The sequence below is a fragment of the Cynocephalus volans genome, chromosome X, assembly GCF_027409185.1.
Source record: "Cynocephalus volans isolate mCynVol1 chromosome X, mCynVol1.pri, whole genome shotgun sequence".
Taxonomy (NCBI): domain Eukaryota; kingdom Metazoa; phylum Chordata; class Mammalia; order Dermoptera; family Cynocephalidae; genus Cynocephalus; species Cynocephalus volans.
The window spans coordinates 126384441-126404317 of NC_084478.1; the positions used below are offsets into that span (position 1 = coordinate 126384441).

A 19877-nucleotide genomic window follows, 5' to 3' on the forward strand; every position below is an offset into this window, starting at 1 on the left:
GAGTTGTATTTTTTTTCTTTTATGTCACTTCTACAAATATTTTATTTGTGATTACCAAGTGTCTTGTGTGAAACATATTATAGTAATAACAGTCCATTTTAACCTGACAACAAAGCTGATACAAAGTAGCAGATATGTAGGATGAGAAGTCTAGAGATCTAATGTCCAACATGAGAGCTATACTTAATATTCTACTGTACTTGGTAATTTTGCTAAAAGAGTAGATTTTAGGTGCTCTAGCCACACACACACACACACTCACACACACACACACACACACGCACAAAATGGGGATGTGAGATATGTTCATTTGCTTTACTGTAGTAATCTTTTCACTATTTCTAGGCATATCAAAGCATCATGTTGTAGACCTTAAATATATATAATAAGTTATATTTAAGTCTTACAGCAAGGGCGCTGATGAGTTAGTGTGGACAGGCGACTTTGCCTTTCAGAGCCCTCTAGTGTTTTGGGGGCCTCAGGCCAGGCTCATCGACCTGCTGTGCATGTCTCAGGTTGTAACACCAATGCTGGTCTCCAGTTGTGCGGCCGAAGGTTGCATTATGTGGCTAGTGGCACTGGCCTTGATGGAAACCAGCAATGAGGCCCTCATCAAAAGTAGTCCTGAAGAATGAGAAAGGATGATCAAGCAACTGATAGAAGAATTAAGATCAGAGGAAGCAAAACTCATCTTGTTGAAAAACTTGCCACAGTGTCAAATGCAGAAGGCAGCCACTGCCCAGAAGCCCACAGGCTCCACTGGGAGCACCATGACCACCCGTCCTCTGCTTGTGCAGGGCACCCAAAACATTCCTGCTAGCAAGCCGTCACTTCTGACCTCTTCAACTTAAATGCCGGGCAGCATGATCCCACTTCTGCTGGTCCGGGAAGGGCAGCAGGCATCCTCAGTGCTGGTGCTGCAGGTGACCTCACAGGTGGTCATGGCCCCACTCGTCAGGGGATCACAGCAAATCCACAACATCAGACAACATTCTAGCATGGGGCACTGCCCCTCCTCCTGGACCCCAGGGTGTCGGTGCCAAGAGTTCAAATTCAGGGATAGAGAGAGATACAGCAAGGACTTATCCGTGTCGCCAACGTCCCCAACACCATTCTGCTCATCAACATCCTGTAGCCCTCCTCAGCGTCATTAAAGGGTTCACGACCAACTCTGCTCAGACCAACTCCACCTCCACCAGCGTGGCCTCCATGATCACCTCCACTGAGTCTCCAGGCAGCCAAGAGGTGGCTGCCGAGCTCGTGTTGTGCAAACAGCTAGAGAAGATGCTGCTTGAGATTCCCCCTCCCAAAACCCTCACCCCGGAGATAAATTTCCTGCCCAGTGCTGCCAAGAAGTTCGTCTACCTAGTTGGCCTGGAGGAAGTGGTGCAGAACCTACTGGAGACGCAAGCAAGCCGGATGTTGGCCGCCCTTGTGCTGTCCCAGGAACCTTCCATGTGCGTGCACTGCAAGATGGCCTTCGCAAGCCGCAAGGGCGAGGCCATCATGGGCGAGAACAGGCGCTCAAGGTGGAGGGCACTAGCTGGCTCAAGGCCACCTTTGTGAAGGCGCTACAGCGGGAGCGTGCGATCAAGCAGCGCCTCCTGCAGCAGGACGCCGCGCCTGCCACCGCGCTGCACCCACACTGAAGCAGCTCATAAAACCCCACTGTAAGTTGGTGCTCGGCTCAGGAGAGGCTCGCGACTGGAGTAACAGAGCTGTGCTACTGGCCTCCAGCCAGCTGTCCTGGAGCTCAGGCACGATGACCCATGGTGTCCTGTACAGGTTTAGCCAGCCCCCAAACTGCAAAACACAGCCTTGGGCACGGCCCTGGTCAGGAGGACTGGCAGACATTCCAAGAGAGCCTTGAGCGCCGGAAGGGGCGGCACCGCCTCCACCTGGAAGAAGACGTCCCTGAATACCCAGTACCCTTGCGTTTGTCCCCAGAGTTTGGCAGTACCCAAGACGTCCTCGGCCGTGGACCGCCAGCGAGAGTACGTCCTTGACGTGATCCTGCCACGCTCCACCCTCCAGTCAGCCACGTGGGATAGTGCCAGCCAGGACCGGTGGAGGACAGGCTCCCTCCTCACTGTTACCTGGCCCTGGTCTAGAAGGACACACTGTGCCGCCCTCTACTGTGCTCACCCTACAGAGTGAGTGACGGCCGTTCTGCACAAGCGACACCTCGATTCTTGGCTGCAAAGTCTCTTCGCGGCTGGGAGATGCTGCTTCACAGGCAGACGAGGATTACAACTGGGGGACCTTTCCACGGGGCTTTCTTCCTCGATCTCTTTCCCGTTACTTTGCCTAACACCAGCAGTCAAGTGGACCTCCGGGGCTGGTTCTGCCCCAGGCCGCCTTCTTTTGCCCCCAGGAGGGCGCAAGGGAGGCTCACCGTGGACACCGTGACAGGTCTGAGCAAGGCTGGTTCCCCGGGGCTTCTGACTCCAGCAGGGCGTTTCCTTTTGTTTTTGTTTTTCCCTGTCTTCGGCCACCAATCTGTGGCTGCGTCTCTTCATGGCAAACTCTAGGTTGAAAGATTTTTGGTTTCTTTAAGCACCTCATGATGATGGAGTTAAAAGTAAACCGAGCAGACCCGGGGTCTCTGTTGTGCACACGTAGTCCCGGCAGCCCCCGTGCGCTGGAGAGTGGGCGGCCGCGGCTACATGAACCTTACGAGTGGCAGAGGCAGGAAGCGCCAGCGCAGCCTCGCTCCTGCCAGAAAGCCTCCCTTGCTGCGCCTTCCTGAGACCCCCCAACCCCCCCAGGCTCAACTGAAGAACAAACTGAAATCCAGACCCGGCCAGAGAGTAGGGATCCCAGAAGCTGCGCGCTGCCCACAACGGAGGGAGGAGAGAATCCGCAGCGACGCCCTGAAGCCTGGCCAGGAAGTCGGAGGGGAGGGTTGCTGTGTGGTTTTTTCTTGTGCGGCTACTGGTGGTGGTTTACTGTATTTTTTTTTTTTTCCTTTTCTTTTCCTATTCATTTTGATGGACACAGTCTTAGGCCACCCTGGCCTGCGTTGCTCTCTGGTGACCTCGCACAGTTGCGTCTGGGCTGGGAGGCGCCGTCCAGGTGTGCGGTGAGCTGCTCCCCCAGACTGAGGATTTCTGTTTGGGTCTAGCTAGCTAGAGCCTTTCCTTAAAGCTGAGGTTGCTGGCAGGGCTCGCTTTCACACTTCCTCCCCCTACCCCACCCCCTTTAGTGTCTACAGAAATGTTTTGTAAAGGATCAGGTCCTCTTTTAGTTTGGGGTTGTTTTTTTTTTTTCTTTCTTTCCCCTCCCACTCTCTAAAAAGCAGTTCCACATCGCTTCTCGGCCTTTTGGCCAAGATCATGTGTAGTATCTATTCTCATCAGTTTAATATCTGATACGTCCTGTATCGGAGGACAGTATATTAAATGGATTTTGGGAGCAGGGACATGGAACGGGAGCTTGCTCCGTCCAGTCCACGCATCGGCCTGGTATGGCAGTGTCTCCAGGCACAGGTGCACCCCCTTGGGGACATGAGCACTGGTCACGCAAGATCAGAGACGGTGGGGAGAGGGGGGTTGCAGTCCCTCCGCCTGGCGAGGGCTAGACTCGCGGGAAGCTGCTTCGCGTGTGGCCTGATCCTCTTCTGTGCACCGTGAGAGGGAGGCTGGCGGGGTCCCGCCGAGCGCTGCGTGCCCGCCTAGAACCGGGGTCCCTTTGACCGGCTGCCATCGCCGTCGTCAGGCTCTCCACAGCCCTTTTTCCCATCTTTTCTTTCACTTCGGAGGCCCTGTCTGTCCCCGTCTGTCCCCTGTCTGCGTCTTCTACAAATGTTCTCTTAATATTCTTGCGCATACCTGGCTCTTTCCCAAGGACGTGGCTTTCCCTTCCGCTTTCTCAGGGGCTGTCTCTTCTCTGCCACATGCCTCATCCTCTACTACCTGGGTGGGGAGCACGTGTACTTGCTGCTTCTTTCTGCTTCCCATAGCCTTCATAAAAAATAATAAATAAATAAATAAAAACCAGTTCCACGATGAAAGGCAGAAGTCATTCTGTGTCTACCGCCAACTGGTCCAGCTCCATGCATAGTGAGGGCGTCGGGTGTCCATGCACAGGTGTACGTCCATGTGAGAACTGGGTCCCTCTGTCCCCCAGTGCAGCTCCAGTCCTGTTTTTCTGTTGATGAAGTTAGGGACTTTAATTTAAAATCCTTAATTTGTAGGCCTGCCTTCTTCAAACACAACTGCTACAACATTCTAATAAAGGCTCACTTAACCCACTTGAAAAAATAAATAAAAAGTAAAAAAAAAAAAAAAAAGTCTTACAGCAGATTAAAACGGAAATTCAACATACCAAAGCTTACGGAGTTCCGCAAAAGTAGTTCAAAGATGAAAGTTTACACCGATAAAGTCCTACATTAAAAAAATTAAAAGGAGGATCTTAAATAAAGACCTAACTTTGCACCTGAAGGAACTACAAAAAGAAAAAACTAAGCCCAAATTTAGCAGGAAGAAGGAAATAATAAAGATTAGAGTAAAAATATAGAGAAAAAAAAAAACAATCTAAAAACTCGACAAAACTAAAAATCGGACTTTTGAAAATACAAACAATTGACAAATTTTTAGCTAACCAACAACAAAGAGAGAGGACTCAACCAAAATTATAAATGAAAAAGAAGACATTACAACTGCTACAACAGAAATACAAAGTACTATGCGATTATTCTGAATAAGTGTATGCCAACACAGTGCATAACCTAGAATATAATGGATAAATTCCTAGGAACATGCAACCTACCCAGACTAGGTCATGAAGAAATTTAAAAAGGTAACAGATCAATGAGAAAGGAGATTAAATCATTCATTAAGAAATTTCCAACAAAGAAAAGCCCAAGACCTGATGGCTTCACTACTGAATTCTATGAAACATTTAAAGAATTAATGCCAGTTTTCCTCAAACTCTTCCAAAAAATGGAAGAGGAGAAAACACTTTCTAGCTTATTCTATGAGGCCAGAATCACTCTGACATCAAATCCAGACAAGGACACTACACGAAAAGAAAATTACAGTCCAATCGCTGTGATGAAAATAGACAGAAAAATCCACAAATATCAGCAAGCCAAATGGAACTGCACAGTGAAATGTTCACACACCATGGTGAAGTAGGACTTATCCCTGGGATGCAGGAGTGGTTCGACATATGCAAATCAGTAAGAGGCATATACCACATCAACAGAGTGTAGGACTACAATCCTATGACCATCTCAGTGGATGCAGGAAAATCATTTGAACATCATCAAAATCATTTGAAATCGTGTGAACGGCCTTTCACAATAAAAACTTTCAACAAAATAAGTATAGAAGAAATGTACCTCAAAATAATAAAGGCCAGATAGGAAAAGTCAAACGCATAGAATCCAAGTGCAGAATGGTAGTTGCCAGGGGCTCAGGTGTGGGGGAAATGGGGAGATGTTGGTTAAAGGCTACAACCTTTCAGTGACAAGACGCGTAAGTTTTGGGGATCTAATGAACAGTATGGTAACAATAGTTAATACAGTTTTGTATACTTGAAATTTCCTAAGAGTATATCTTACGTGTTCTCAGCACACACACAAAAATAACTGTGTGTGGTGATGGATGTGCTAACTTCATTGTGGTAATCATTTCATAGTGCATATGTATATCAAATCACCACGTTCCGTACCTTCAATATAGACCATTTTATTTGTCAATTACACCTCAATAAAGCTAGAAAAAATAAAATATAAGAGCTTACACACACAAAACCAAAGGACCTGTTAAAAAACAAGACATAAGAATGTCATGATGACGTTAGGTTAGACAAAAATTAATAAAGCAGGACATAAAAATTTTTAATTACAGCAATGTTTCCGTTTTACTTCTGACTGAAATCTATTCCCAATTACTAATTGCTGCCCATTTCCATTTAAATATCTCAGTCACTTATCTGCAGTGGAGATCAAACCCAGAAAAAAAAAATCTAAACTTGCCTTTTAGACAGGGAATCTCTTCTCCATTTACTTCAGTTAACTACAGCACAGAGTAATTTTTAAAATATAAATTAAGATCTTAAATTATTTTAAAACGGAACTAAATTTATAATCAGGATCCGTGCACCGCAGGGACCATGCACGACCCTGCCCCAGCGGCCCAGGTGACATGGAGGAGGGGGCCAGGGCCACGCACGGCCGCCAACATGTGACCGTGTGGGGCCGGGTAGTGATGCCTGTTTGTCGGGGAAGGGCCCCCAGTTTCATGCTACCGCCGCCCCGACACCCCACCCCCTTTCACTGTGTGCCAGGCAGTGCTGTGCGGGGCTGTCTCTAGGCCTCTGTGCCCACCATCACTGCACTGCTGGAGAATGAGTCAGCCACAGAGGATGGCACCTGCGGGCACAGACAAGGAAGTCAGCGACCTCGTGGACGTTAGCGTGATGTTTCTGCTGCCTGTGGCCAGTGGGAAGGGCCTGCCCACCTCCTTGAAGGTGAGCGGTTTGGAGGTTCGGGTCTCTAGGACACACCCAGCTCAGGTTCCTCGGGCACCAGCAACCAGAACAGTTCCCCCTTTGACCCTAGCCCCACCTATAGTGAAGGGCCCACTTGGGTGAGTCCCACGACATTCCTGGGACCTGAACTTGGAGGCGAGGGCAGTGAGCAGAATGCCTATGCCACTTTCAGGAGAGACGCGGGTGTTGGCGAATTGACTCAGGCTGGCTTCCTGCCGGGCAAGCTGGCACTCAGCAGCCCCAGGCCACTGTCCCCTTTGGGCATCAAGGGTAACTCCCAGTACCTACCCCGGCAACCCTCAGTGGAGAGCCGCCGACAGCAGCCTAGAGTCCGCCAGGCCGGGCGGGCTTCAGGCCATGCTGGGCAAAAGCTGGTCTCCCCTGCCCCTCCCGCCAGGCCCGTAGCTCAGTGAGCTGTGGCAGTGTGTTTGGTCGCTTGCACCAGCACCAGCGCGTGGGCTACCAGCTGCAGGGAGCAGAGGTGAACGGCGGGCTTCGGGTTGTGTCCACCTTCTCCTTGGCCCTCAGGGCCGCCTACAGCAGCATCTCCAACCACGGGCCATCAGCGGACCAACAGCCTCGTGGGCTCCTGCGGGACCACAGCCTGCAGCTGCACGACTCCCTTGGGAAGGCTCTGGCCTCCACCTACTCCCCGGATCATTCAAGCAGTAACTTCTCCTCTAGCCCCTTGACCCCCGTGGGCTCCCCACAGTGCTGGCAGGAACATTGCAGTGGCCTCAAGCAGGAGCTCCCTGTGCCTTAAAGCCCAGCTGCGATGGGGTCCTCACAGCCTGAACAAGATGTTGGAGCACCGGGATGAAAGCATCCACGTGGTCCATGGCAGGGCGTGCAAAGTGCACGGCCTGCTGTGTGGCCACAGGACGCTGGCCACGGGCTCTGCAGGCCCCCTGCTGCAGGGCGGGCGGCACGCTGGCCTGGTGGGAGGCGCCCATTCTGAGCAGGGCCTCGCAGGCACTGTCGGCCGCCTGCCATCGCAGCCTCCCCAGCTAGCCCAGCGCCCTCCCTGAGCGCTCCCGCCTCCTACAACGGACTGGGCGAGGGGTGCCGCGGCGGGTGCCAGCGCAATCAAGCGGGAGGAGACGGAGGACGAGGAGAACACGTCGGTGGCTGACAGCTCGGAGGAAGAGAAGGAGTCGAAGGCCCCCGGACACGGAGGAGCCCAGATGAGGACGACCTTCTGACCCCAGAGCAGAAGGCCGAGTGGGAGAAGGAACGGCCGGTTGACCAGTAACCCCCATGAGCCGCTGGGGATCAGAGACACCAAAGAAGCTTTTAAGGAGCTGGGGCGCATGTGCCAGCTGCACCTCAACGGTGAGAAGCCCCAGACCAACCTGCTCCTCCTGCATCAGGCCTTGTCGTTCATCCTCAACCTGGAGCAGCAAGTGCCAGAGTGGAATTAGAACCCCAAAGTGGCCTGCTTGAAGCAGTGAGGAGAGGAGAAAATGTCAGGCGTGGTGAGACAGCAGGGCAGGAATGTTCTGGTACTCCAAGGTTTGCTTACAAAACCAGTCAAACGTGAGGTTCTATCTGAACCTGAGCACAAGGTAGGGAGACAGGACTAGCATAGGCGGTGGAGCCAGATAGAGTTGAATGTGCAGCCTGGTCACTAAGCAGAGATGCAGACACAGGAGGGCGCTGAGCTGCCTGCTGACGCATGGAAGGTACTGGGGCCCGATTATGAGGCTGGGCTGTAGCTGCAAGGGGGACCAAATTTCAGGCAAGTCCTCATAGGTTCAATTGCCACAATCCAGGGCAGATAACTTCGAGGTTTCCGGTCTCACTCTTAATTTGGCGGGTGCCCAGATCATCACTGGTACGTGGGATCTCCTCTTCACCCGAGGTGCAACGACAAATCTGGTTATCCTTTTGGACCTGCTATGGCTCTTTTTACTGCAGTTCCTCATTCAGCTGTTGATAGTGGCTGAATAGTGTTGGCCCTTTACCTTCTTGGGGTTTAATTCAGGGGGCGATAATTATTGCAGTGCCTTCTGTCCTTACACTCCCTTGAAGGGGTCTTTTAAGTTTCACGGCTGTCTTGGGCCCCTGTAAGGACAACAGGGAGATCACAGAAGGGCAATGGTTTGGGGAAGACGGTGGAGAAGGGATGGGAACAAGGGCTTCCTGAGAATGCGTGTGGGCTGAGGGGGTTGTAGCAGGTGAGGACAGGGTAGGAAACTTGGGAGAAAGGAGTCAAGGGGAAGACGAGAAGGAGCTTGGGTGGTCATCTCACCTTGCCCTTTCCTCTGGACTTGGGTGGAGAGGGGTTCTTCCTCTTCTTCCCCGCTTTGCTGTTTCCGGTGAGCTGTGCTTTCCTGGTCTCCTTTGCCATGTCAGTACTGCCCAGTGGTCCGTCCCAGGGCCCCTGGCCTCCCTATATACGCCCTGCACAGGACAATGAGCAGCCACAGCATCCGCTTCATTTGGTCAGCAAACCAGTCCCCCAGCCTGTCTAGCCCTGTCCTGGCAGGGGTGGTTCAGACATCACAGTGGCCCATCCTGACTCCTCCGGGAGTGGGGGGAAGCCAGGTGCCCTGGTTGGAAAATGGGGTGTTTTCTCAGCAAACCGACAGTGCCTTCCGAACAGACCTGCCACACTCCTCATGGTTCATTTCTGGGGAATCACATGGCAAGGAGAGGGTGTCTTCTCCAAGCCCTTCCCCAGGGCCACCTGATTCAGTGGCTCATTCTGTTCTCTCCCACCCTTCACCATTACCTGGATTTTGTATGTCCTACCTACAATCCACCCACGGTAATGTGGCCACGCTTAAGTCTATGAGGAGATATGAATCATCCTACTACCTTCCTAAAAATTTCTCTGAGGTACCCTGATGACTACTCACTTCCTGGCTGCCACCAGGAAACTTTTCCATCCCACTGGCTTTCCCCAGTGTCCACAGAGGTCCCCCCAGTTTTGTTTTCCAGTCTGAAATCACTGCCTTCAGGCTGGCAGACTCAGTGAATAAACTCGCTCTTCTGCGTATCCCAGTCTTGTTTCACATCTGGGGGATCTACTTATCTCAATAGGTGTAGTACCGAGACTTGGATTTTAATAGTGTGTGTGCAGCAGTGAGGCAGATATTTACATGCCAGAAGTTGTGGTGGATGTTTGCATGCAGGAAACTATTATCCAAGAATAATAAATTCATGATACGGGGAGGGGGATTGCTCAGTATTGTACTTGGGATTCTGTTCAGTGCATCAAGAAAAATTTAGGCTTCCAGATTGGAAAAGGAGAACTAAAACTATTTTTGACAGGCCACAAGTTAGTCTATGCAAAAAGCTGTACCTACCTAAAATAGACCACAGTGTCATTTAAAATAGCTTTAGAAAATAAGAATTATGTAGGAAGAAGCTGGGAAATAGTCACATTGATAAACTCAACATCACTATTTATTAGGAAAATTAAAATCGAAATCACAATTAGAATTCTATACACTATTAGAATGGCTGATATTGGAAAGGATCATCCCATCTAAAGGTTGGCAAGCATGCAAAATACTGGAACTTTCATACATACCTGGTGAGATTATAAAATGACACCTTTTCAAAACAATTTGACAGTTTCTTAAAAAGATAATCATATACCTACAATACACTGCAATCATCCCACTCTCAAGTATTCATATAAGCCTTTTCAATATTCAAGCTAATCTACCACCACAGGCAGATCAATAGTTGCTTGGGACTGGTGATACAGGAAGGGGCTGGAGGGAGGAATTACAAAGGGATAGGAGGAACCTTTTAAGCGTAATGGATATGTTTACTATCTTGACCATGGTGATGGTTTTCCTGGTGTATAGATATGTAAAATTTTCAAATTAGACACTTTGGGAAATTCATTGAATGTCAATGTCAAAAATACCTTAAAAAAACTAGCAACTTTTTAAAAGACTAAAGATAAGTGATTTGTGGGGAGAGTATTTTGTCAATTGAATTATGTAGATATACCGAGATATGGTGGTGACCAAAGTCAAGGCTGGCTTTTATTCAGTCTTATCACTGTTGTGAAATTCTCCATAGGGATTCAACTTCCACTTCTGGGAAGATGGAGTAAATGTGTTTTCCCCCATTTCTCCTGCTAAGTACAACTAAACACTCAGAACAATATATGTAAAACAAGCATAAGAAGACTTAACAGTGGAGAGAGAAATACAGGCTGGTGAAGACCTTGGCGTCCAAGGAATAACAAAGTGGTGAGTTCCTCGGGTTTTCCTCATGCCTCATATATTTCAGAAATGGAGCTTTAAAAGGTAGCAAATGAAAAGGCCAACAGGTGCAGGGGGCAAAAAAAGGCTCGACAAAAGCCTGCTCTGTCTATGCAAAAGAGGAAGGGGTCAGCATAACAGGATGGAAATCTTTTACACAACAACTGCCCTACTCCCACCAAACACCACGACCAAAAAAAAAAAAAATGTTTTAAATGATCTGAGGCTTCCCTCACACACACACCAAGAAAATCCAAGTAGGAAGCCTAGATTTTCACCCTCATCAGGATATACCATGGTGCTCCAACTGCCCCCTCACCACCATTAGATTGGTGTCAGAGAAGTCTGAGTGGGAGCTTGGAGTTTCTTCCCCACCAGGTACAAATGAGGCCTTCCCCTACACCCAACCCCAGCTTGTCTGTACAGCTTATGAGGGGAACATGGTCTTCCATCCAAAAATAACAAGTTACCCCTTCCTCTGTCAACTGGGATGTCAACAAAGTAGGCCTAATGAAGTGTGAAGACTTTCACTTCTGTCCAGCAATAATGAGGGCATCCCCCACAAACCGTGGTATCAGTGGAGGCCACATGGGGGACATGAGTGAAAATACCAACCACTCCCATATAAGGAGGTATCAGTAGAGGCCTAGTGGGGACCCAGAGCAGCCACTCCCACTCAGCAGTAATGAAGAGACTTGGGTGTCAGTGGAGGTCAAGACGGGAACCTGGTCTTCCATTTCCACATGGCAGTAATGAAAGGGTACCCTGCTTCTCTTGCTAGAGTGGTGTCAGAGGAAGCCAGCTACAATAGAAGCATTAAATAAGATCCAGAGTAAAATACCATGACAACCAAAATGGCAACATCTCAAACAAAAATCACCCAACACAGTGCAGAGGGTGGCAGGAGCATGATGGTCTGGAGCACCTTTGGGTGCTCACAGTCGGGCTCATCTCAGGTAATATTGTCTAGATCCACCTACTCCAGCAGAGAAATTTCAGAAAGCCCAACCACCTCCCCAGGGCAATGCAGTGTCCTACCCACCTTGGAGAGCCTGCTGGGAACTCCCACTCCAACTGAGAGGTTGAGGGGAGCGTGCTGGCTTCTCCCAGGTATGCACAGTGCATTGTGGCCCTGATAAACTTGCATAGACCCACACACTCCAGTGGGGAAACTTCAGAAAGCTTGCCCACCTCACTCAGGGGCACAAAGAAGTGCACCAGCACTTTGCCCAGTACTGTGCACTCTGGTCACTACCCTTTCAACCCTGCCCAGTTTACCAGAGAAACTGACCATTACCACAACACCTATCCAAGGAATCAAAGTTCGACTAGTGACCACAGCGACACCATACAGAGTCACTCACTTTGGCACAGGAACCACTGAGCGAACCAGCCTACCCCCAAGGTACTTAATGCTGTGCCTGTAGCCACAAAAACCCTACTCAGTGTTACCCACTCCCAAGAAGAAACTGCCAAAGGCCCCACTGCCTCAGCCATGAAGACACCCACAGAGAGCTCCAAGATTGAATGCAGCTGAAGAAGTGGCACGAAGACTACCCTACGGTGCTCACCTGGAACCAAACCTGAAATACTCAACCTGACTGATAATATAGAACACTTCTACAGGAACAGTTTCTCCATTCAAGAACTACCCCAAAAGTTAGAAGAAATGACTGCCACACCAGATGCCCAGACATCAACTCACAGACATGAGAAGCATGAAAAAAACAAGGAAACGTGACTCCACTAAAGGAAGCAATAGTTCTCCAATACCAGACTCCAAACAGCAGAAAATCTATGAAATGCCGGAAAAGGAATTCCAAATAATAATCTTCAGGAAACTCAGCATGATGCAAGAAAATAGACTGAAATAACAATAAGGGAGAAAAACATTCCAGGGCCTGAAGGAGAAATTCAACAAAAAGATGGATATCATAAAAAGGAACATAGCAACATCCTGGGACTGAAGAATTCATTCAACAAAATAATAAAATACCACCATGAGATTAAGCAAGAGCCTAAAACTAGCAGAAGCAAGAATTTCTAGACTTGAAGACAGGCTTTTGAATTAACTGAGTTGGACCAAAAAGAAAAAAGAATTTAAAAACTGAAGAAAGCTTATGCGATCTATCGGACAAGCTTAAGCATGAAAACATACAGATTATGGGTGTTCTGGAAAAAGAAGAGGAAGGAAAAGTCATTAGAGATGTATTTAACAAAATGATAGCTGTAAACTTCACAAGTATTCTGAGAGATATGGTCGTCCAGACTCAAGAGTCTCAGAGATCCCCAAACAGGTTCAAACTCCCCCTCAAAAAAAAAAAAATGCCCTCCTAGGATATACTATGGTTAAATTGTCAGAAGTCAAAAAAAAAAAAAAAAAGAGGGAAGTGAGAAGGAGGGAGAGAGAGAGAGAGCAGTGAGAGAAAAGTGTCAAGTCACCTATAAGGGAATCCCCAGCATACTAACAGCAGACTTCTCAACAGAAACCTTATAGGAAATGACCCACCAAGAACACTATAACCAGCAGTGCTATCCTTCAGAAGTAAAGGAGACCACAATGAGACTGACCGTACAAGAAATCCTCAAGGGAGTATTACATTCAGAATCAAAAGAGCAATAATCATTGTCATGAATGCATGAGAAAGAATAAAACTCCCTGGTAGAGTAGATACGCAAACAAGAAAGAGAAAAAAACCTATATTTTATCACTAGAAGAAAAGGAAAAACAAAAAACATAAAAGAAAAGTAATCAAAGGAAACAAAACAAGCAAAACAAACATAAAACAATCATTAAAAAAGTCAATAAAATGCCAGGAGTAAGGCAAAACCTTTCAATAACAACCCTGAATATAAATGGATGACATTACCCAATAAAAAGATGTAGACTGACTGATGAACTAAAAATCTAGAACAAAATATATATGCTGCCTACCAGAGACTCACTTCACACATAAAGACACACATAGACTAATAGAGAAGGGATGGAAAAAGTTATTCCACACAAGTGGAAACCAAAAACAAGCAGGAATAAGTACACTTCTATCAGATAAAATAGACTTTAAAACAAAAACTATAAAAAGAGACAAATAAGGACATTATAAAATGATAATGGGAATGATTCAGCAATAGGATGTAGTAATCATGAATATACATGCACCCAACATCCGAGCCCCTGGATATATGAACCAATTATTCTTGGAGCTAAAGGGACAGATAGACCCCAATATGATAATAGTTGGAGACTTGAACATCCCTCTCTCAGTATTGGACAGATCACCTGCACAAAAATTTAGCCAAGGAACATTGGAGTTAAACCACACGTTAGAGCAAACACACCTACCGGACCTTTACAGAACATTTCATCCAAATGCAGAATATGCATTCTTCTCATCGCACATGGATCATTCTCCAGGGTAAACCACATATTAGGCCCAAATCAAGTCTCAACAAATTTTAAAATATTGATCTTACATCAAGTATTTTTTTCAGACCACATTGAATACATCTGGAGATCAATAACAAGTGAAACTTTGTAAACTATACAGAATCACTGAAATTAAACAACATGCTCCTGAATGACCAATGGGTCAAAAAAGAGGGAAAGCAGGAAATCAAAAAAATTCTTGAAACAAATAAAACTAGAAGCACATCACACCAAAACCTACGGGATACTGCAAGAGCAGTTTGAAGAAGGATGTTTATTGCAATAAGTTTTTATGTCAAATAAAGATGAAAGATCTCAAATATACAACCTGATATTATACTTCAAGGAACTAAAAAAGCAAGAAAAATCCAACCCCAAAATTAGTAGATAGAAAGTAATAATAAAAGTCAGAGCATAAGTTAATGAAAAAGAGGCAAAAAAAAAAGATGCAAAAGATTAATGAACCAAACACTTGTTTTTCTGAGAAGATAAACAAAACTGACAAACCATTAGCTAGACTAACGAAGAAACAAAGAGAAGACACAAATACCAAAATCAGAAATGAAAAAGGAGACATTACTACTGAATCCACAGAAATGCAGACTCACTAAAGACTATTATGAACAACTATATGCCAACAAATTTGAAAATCTAGAGAAAATGGATAAATGTCTGGACATATATAACACAGCAAGACTGAACCAAGAAGAAACAGAAAACTTGAACAGACCAGTAATGAGCAATGAGATTGAATCAGTAAACAACAGTCTCTCAACAAAGAAAAGCCCAGGACCAGAGGACTTCATTGATGAATTTTCTCAAACTTTTAAGGAAGATTTAATACCAATTCTTCTCAAACTTTCCAAAAAACTAAAGAAGACAGTAGGCTTTCAAACTCATTCTATGAGGCCAGCATACCTGATACCAAAATCAGACAAAGACACAACCAAAAAAGAAAACCGCGGACCAATATCTGTGATGAATTAGATGCAAAAATTCTCAACAAAGTACTAGCAAACAAATCCAACAGAACATCAAAAAGATTATACGTCACTTAATCAACTGGGATTCATGCCAGGGATGCAAGGAAGTTTCAACATAAGCAAAACAATAAATGTGATACACCACATCAACTTAATGAAAGACAAAGTCATATGATGATGTCAAAGGATGCAAAAAAACCTTTCTTTATCCAATTCAACATCCCTTCAAGATAAGAGTTCTCAACAAACTAGGCATAGAAGAAAAGTGTCACAACACAGTAAAGGCCATATTTGACAAAACCACAGTTAGCATCATCCTGAACTGTGAAAACTTGAAAGCTTTTCCTCAATGAACTGGAACAAGACAAGGATGCCCACACTCACTGCTCCTATTTAACATAGTACTGGAAGTTCTAGCCAGGGTAATTGAGCAAAGGAAAGAAATAAAGTACATCCATATTAGAAAGGAGAAAGTAAAATTGTCTCTGTTTGCACATGACATGATCTTATATAGAGAAAAGCCTAAAGAGTCTATCAAAAAACTGTTAGAGCTCAATTAAGAATTCAGTGAAGTAGCAGGATACAAAATCAGTATACAAATATCAGTAGTGTTTTTACACACTGTCAATGAACTAGCAGAGAAAGAAATCAAGAATGCAATCCCATTTACGATAGGTATCAAAAAAAGTCAAATATGTAGGAATAAATCTAACCAAGGAGGTGAAAGATCTCTACGATGAAAACTACAAATCAGTGCTGAAAGAAATTAAGGAGGACACAAAAAGACAGAAAGATATTCTAAGCTCATGGATTGCTAGAATTAATATTGTGAAAATGATCATACTACCCAAAGTGATCTATGTATTCAACACAATCCCTATCAAATTCCCAATCACATTCTTCACAGAAATAGAAAAAAAATCCTAACATTCATATGAAACAAACAAACAAAAATTCCCGAATAGACAAAGGAATTCTCAGCAAAAGGAATAAAACAGGAGGTATCACACTACCTGACTTCAAAATGTGCTACAAAGCTGTAGTAACCAAAACAGCCTGGTACCAGCATACAAATAGACCCATGGAAAAATGGAATAGAATAGAGAACCCAGGAATAAATCCATGTACTTATAGCCAACTGATCCTTGACAAAGGCCCTGAAAACATAACATTGGGGAAAGAAGAGCCCCTTCAATAAATCATGCTGATACAACTGGATATCCATGTGTAGATGAATGAACCTAGACACCTATCTTTCACCGCATACAAAAATGAAGTCAAAATGGATTGAGGACTTAAATGTAAGTCCTAAAACTATAAAATTTCTGGAAGAGAACACAGGGGAAACTCTCCACGATGTAGAACTGGGCACAGATATTGTGAATAAGACCTTAAAAGCACAGGCAACAAAAGCAAAAATAATCAGATGGGAGTTATCAAACTAAAAACATCTGCACGGCACAGGAAACAATCAACAGAGCAAAGAGACAACCTGCAGAACGGGAGAAAATATTTGCAAAGTGTGCATCAGACAATGGACTAATACGCAGAAAATAGAAGGAACTCAAACAAGTCTATCGTAAAAAACTAAATAAACCAATTTAAAAATGGGCAAATAAGGTGAATGGATATTTCTCAAAAGAAGACATACATATGGCCAACAGGTATATGAAAAAATGCTCCACGTCATTAATCATCAGGGATATGGAAATGAAAACTACATTTAGATATCTTCTTGCTCCTTTAAAATGGCTATTACCAAAAAGGCTGAGAATAACAAATGCTGGTGAGGATGTGGAGAAATGGGAACCTTTGTACATTGTTGGTGGCACTGTAAATTAGTGCAGCCATTATGGAAAACAGAATGGGGTTTTCTCAAACAACTACAGATAGAACTACCATATGATCCAGCAATCCCCCTACTGGGTATATACCCAATGGAATGGAAATTATCACATCCAAGTGATACCTGCACTCCAACGTTTATCGCAGATCTATTTACAATAGTCAAGATACAGAACCAACCTAAGCGTCCATTGACAGATGACCGGAAAAGGCATCTGTGGTATATACACACAAGGAAATATAGATACACTACTCAGCCATAAAAATGATTGAAATTCTGCCATATGCAGAAATATAGATGAACTTGAAGAAAATCATTTTAAGTGAAATAAGCCAGGCACAGAAGGAGAAATACCTCATTTTCTCATTCACAATTTGGAGCTAAAAAGCAACCAAATAAACAAATAAGAAACAAAGAAACAACAACCACAATAATATGCTGAACTTTCAAAAGGAGAGAATAGAACTGTCATTAATAAGATAGGAATGGGAGATGAGAAGGGGCATTAGCGATAAATTGGTTAAGGGTCACAAAGAATGATCATATTTTGGAATGATGAATATGTTAATTATCCTGATTTGCTCATCATATATTGTACACAGGTATTGATATTCAACATCATACCCTACAAATATGTATAATCAATTATCTTTCAATTAAAAGAAAGAAAATGTGGTATATAGACTCAAGGGAATACTACTCACCCATAAAAAGGAATGAACATCTGCCGTTTGCAGCAGCACGGATGGGCTTGGAGAAAATTAAGTGAAAAAAGCCAGGCACAGAAAGAGAAATGCCGCATGATCTCACTCATATGTAGGAGCTAAAAACAAAGAAACAAACAAACAAATAAATAATACATTGAACTGGTAAAAGGAGAGGGAGGAACTGTGGTTACTAGAGTTGGGAAAGGGCAGGGAGGAGGGAGGGAAGTGAGAGGCTGGTTAATGGACACAAATTTACAGCTAGAAAGGAAAAATAAATTCTATTGCTATGCAGTTGACCCAAGAATCTTTAATAACATCGGTTTAACACAGGTTATGAAACAACTAGAAGAGAGGAGGTCAAATGTCCACATCACAATGAAATGATGAAGGTTTGCAGGGATGAATATGCTAATTACCAGATTAGATCATCACACATTGTATGCACATATTGAAATATAACTCTATACTCCATAATACATACAATCAATATGTTTCAATAAAAATTTTAATTCACCCACATAACAAGAAGCAGGAAGATCTTAAACAAAACAAAAATATACAGGAAGATGTTAAACAAGTAAAAAAATACAATCAATACATGCCAACACCAAGGTGACAGACTCGAAAGAATTATCTGACAAAGATCTTAAATTCACCATCCTAAAAACGTTTCAACGCAAAATTATGACCCCACTTGCAGCACGTGGAAAAAAAAAAAAAAGTCTTGGCAAAGAAGTAGCGCATACAAAGAAAAATCCAGTGAAGTTTTCAGAAATGAAAAGATGAAATAAAACTCCATGGATGGGCTCAAAAGAGCATGGAGATAAAGAGGAAAGAACCGGTAAACCAAAAGATAGAATAGAAATTTCCCAGTCTGAACAACAGATGGAAGATACATTGACATAAAAATGAAAAGAGCCTCGGGATCCTACAGGACTATAACAAAAGATCTAACATTCATGTTGCTGGAGCACAGGAAATGGATGAAAAAGAGGATAGGGCTTAAAAAGTTCCCAAATAAATAATGGCTGAATACTTTCCAAATTTAGAATAGCCATAAACCTGCGAATTCAAGCAGCTCAGTGAACCCGGAGACTATAAATCAAAAATCCACACACACAAAAAAGCAAAACATCCAAGTGAAGACACACCACTCAAACTTCTGAAAACTAAAGACAAAGAAAAAATCTTAAAAGCAGCAAGAAAGAAACCACACCTCAGCTTACAGGATGATATGGATTGAATTGTGTCCCCCAACTTTGTGAATTAGAAGCTTAATCCCGAATGACAGTGTCAAGAGCATGGAAAATCCTATTATGGTCACTGAAAGAGGGACCTTAAAGAGGTGATTAGATTGTGAGGACTGTATGAGAATTAATCTGTTGATGGGCAGTCATCGGTGTAGTTCTGCTGGCTTTAAAAGGAGAGCACATGAGAAGCTCCCTCTCTCTCTGTTCAAGCCATCCACCAGTTCACCGTGTAACACCCTGCATCACTGAAGTCATGACCAAAGAATGCCCTCACCAGAAGTGTTCCCTGCACTTTGCACTTCCCAGCTTCTGAAACTATAAGCAATAAACGTAGTTTCTTTGCAAATTACAGACTAATACAGAGGGAAAACAATTCAAATGACATTGGGTTTTTTCCAACAGAAATCACAAAGTCCAAAAGGAAAAATGCACATCTCTCAAGTACTAAAAGGAAAGAAGAATCAACACACAATCTTATATATAGTAAAAATAACCTTCAGGATGAATGGGAAATCAAGACATTTTCTGATGAAGGAAAAGGAAGTTCCCTGAACAGAAAAATAAAAATTATGAAAGGGTTAATGGGGAATTGTATCATCAAGAAGGAAAAAAGGATATAGTAAGCAAAAATGTGGTGAATACAATAGACTTTCTCACTCCCCTTTACTTTTCTAAGTCATGTTTGACAGTTAAGCAAAAATTATCACATTGATGCGGCTTTAAATGTATAAATAAGAAATATTTAGGACAATGAAGACATAAATTGGGAAGGGTAAAAAGACATGAATGCAGGTAAACTGGTACAATGTCAACAACAGTAGACTGTGATATTTTATATATACATACATGCATACATAGTATGTATATTATATATATATATGTTATATGTATACTTATACCATATATGTAATACATAAAGCAGTCCATAAAACTATACAGT

The 19877-nt window shown here is 44.3% G+C and overlaps 1 non-coding gene and 2 pseudogenes across 1 annotated transcript; all 3 read left to right on the plus strand.

The window, feature by feature from the left end:
• Positions 1-584: 584 nt before the first annotated feature.
• LOC134368345 (transcriptional repressor p66-alpha-like) lies at positions 585-2531 on the plus strand (annotated as a pseudogene).
• A 776-nt stretch (positions 2532-3307) lies between these two features.
• Positions 3308-3499, plus strand: LOC134368856 (U2 spliceosomal RNA). Its single transcript, XR_010022545.1, has one exon. It is a non-coding gene; the product is annotated as a U2 spliceosomal RNA (small nuclear RNA).
• A 2855-nt stretch (positions 3500-6354) lies between these two features.
• LOC134368346 (transcription factor E2-alpha-like) lies at positions 6355-8081 on the plus strand (annotated as a pseudogene).
• The last annotated feature ends 11796 nt before the right edge of the window (positions 8082-19877 follow it).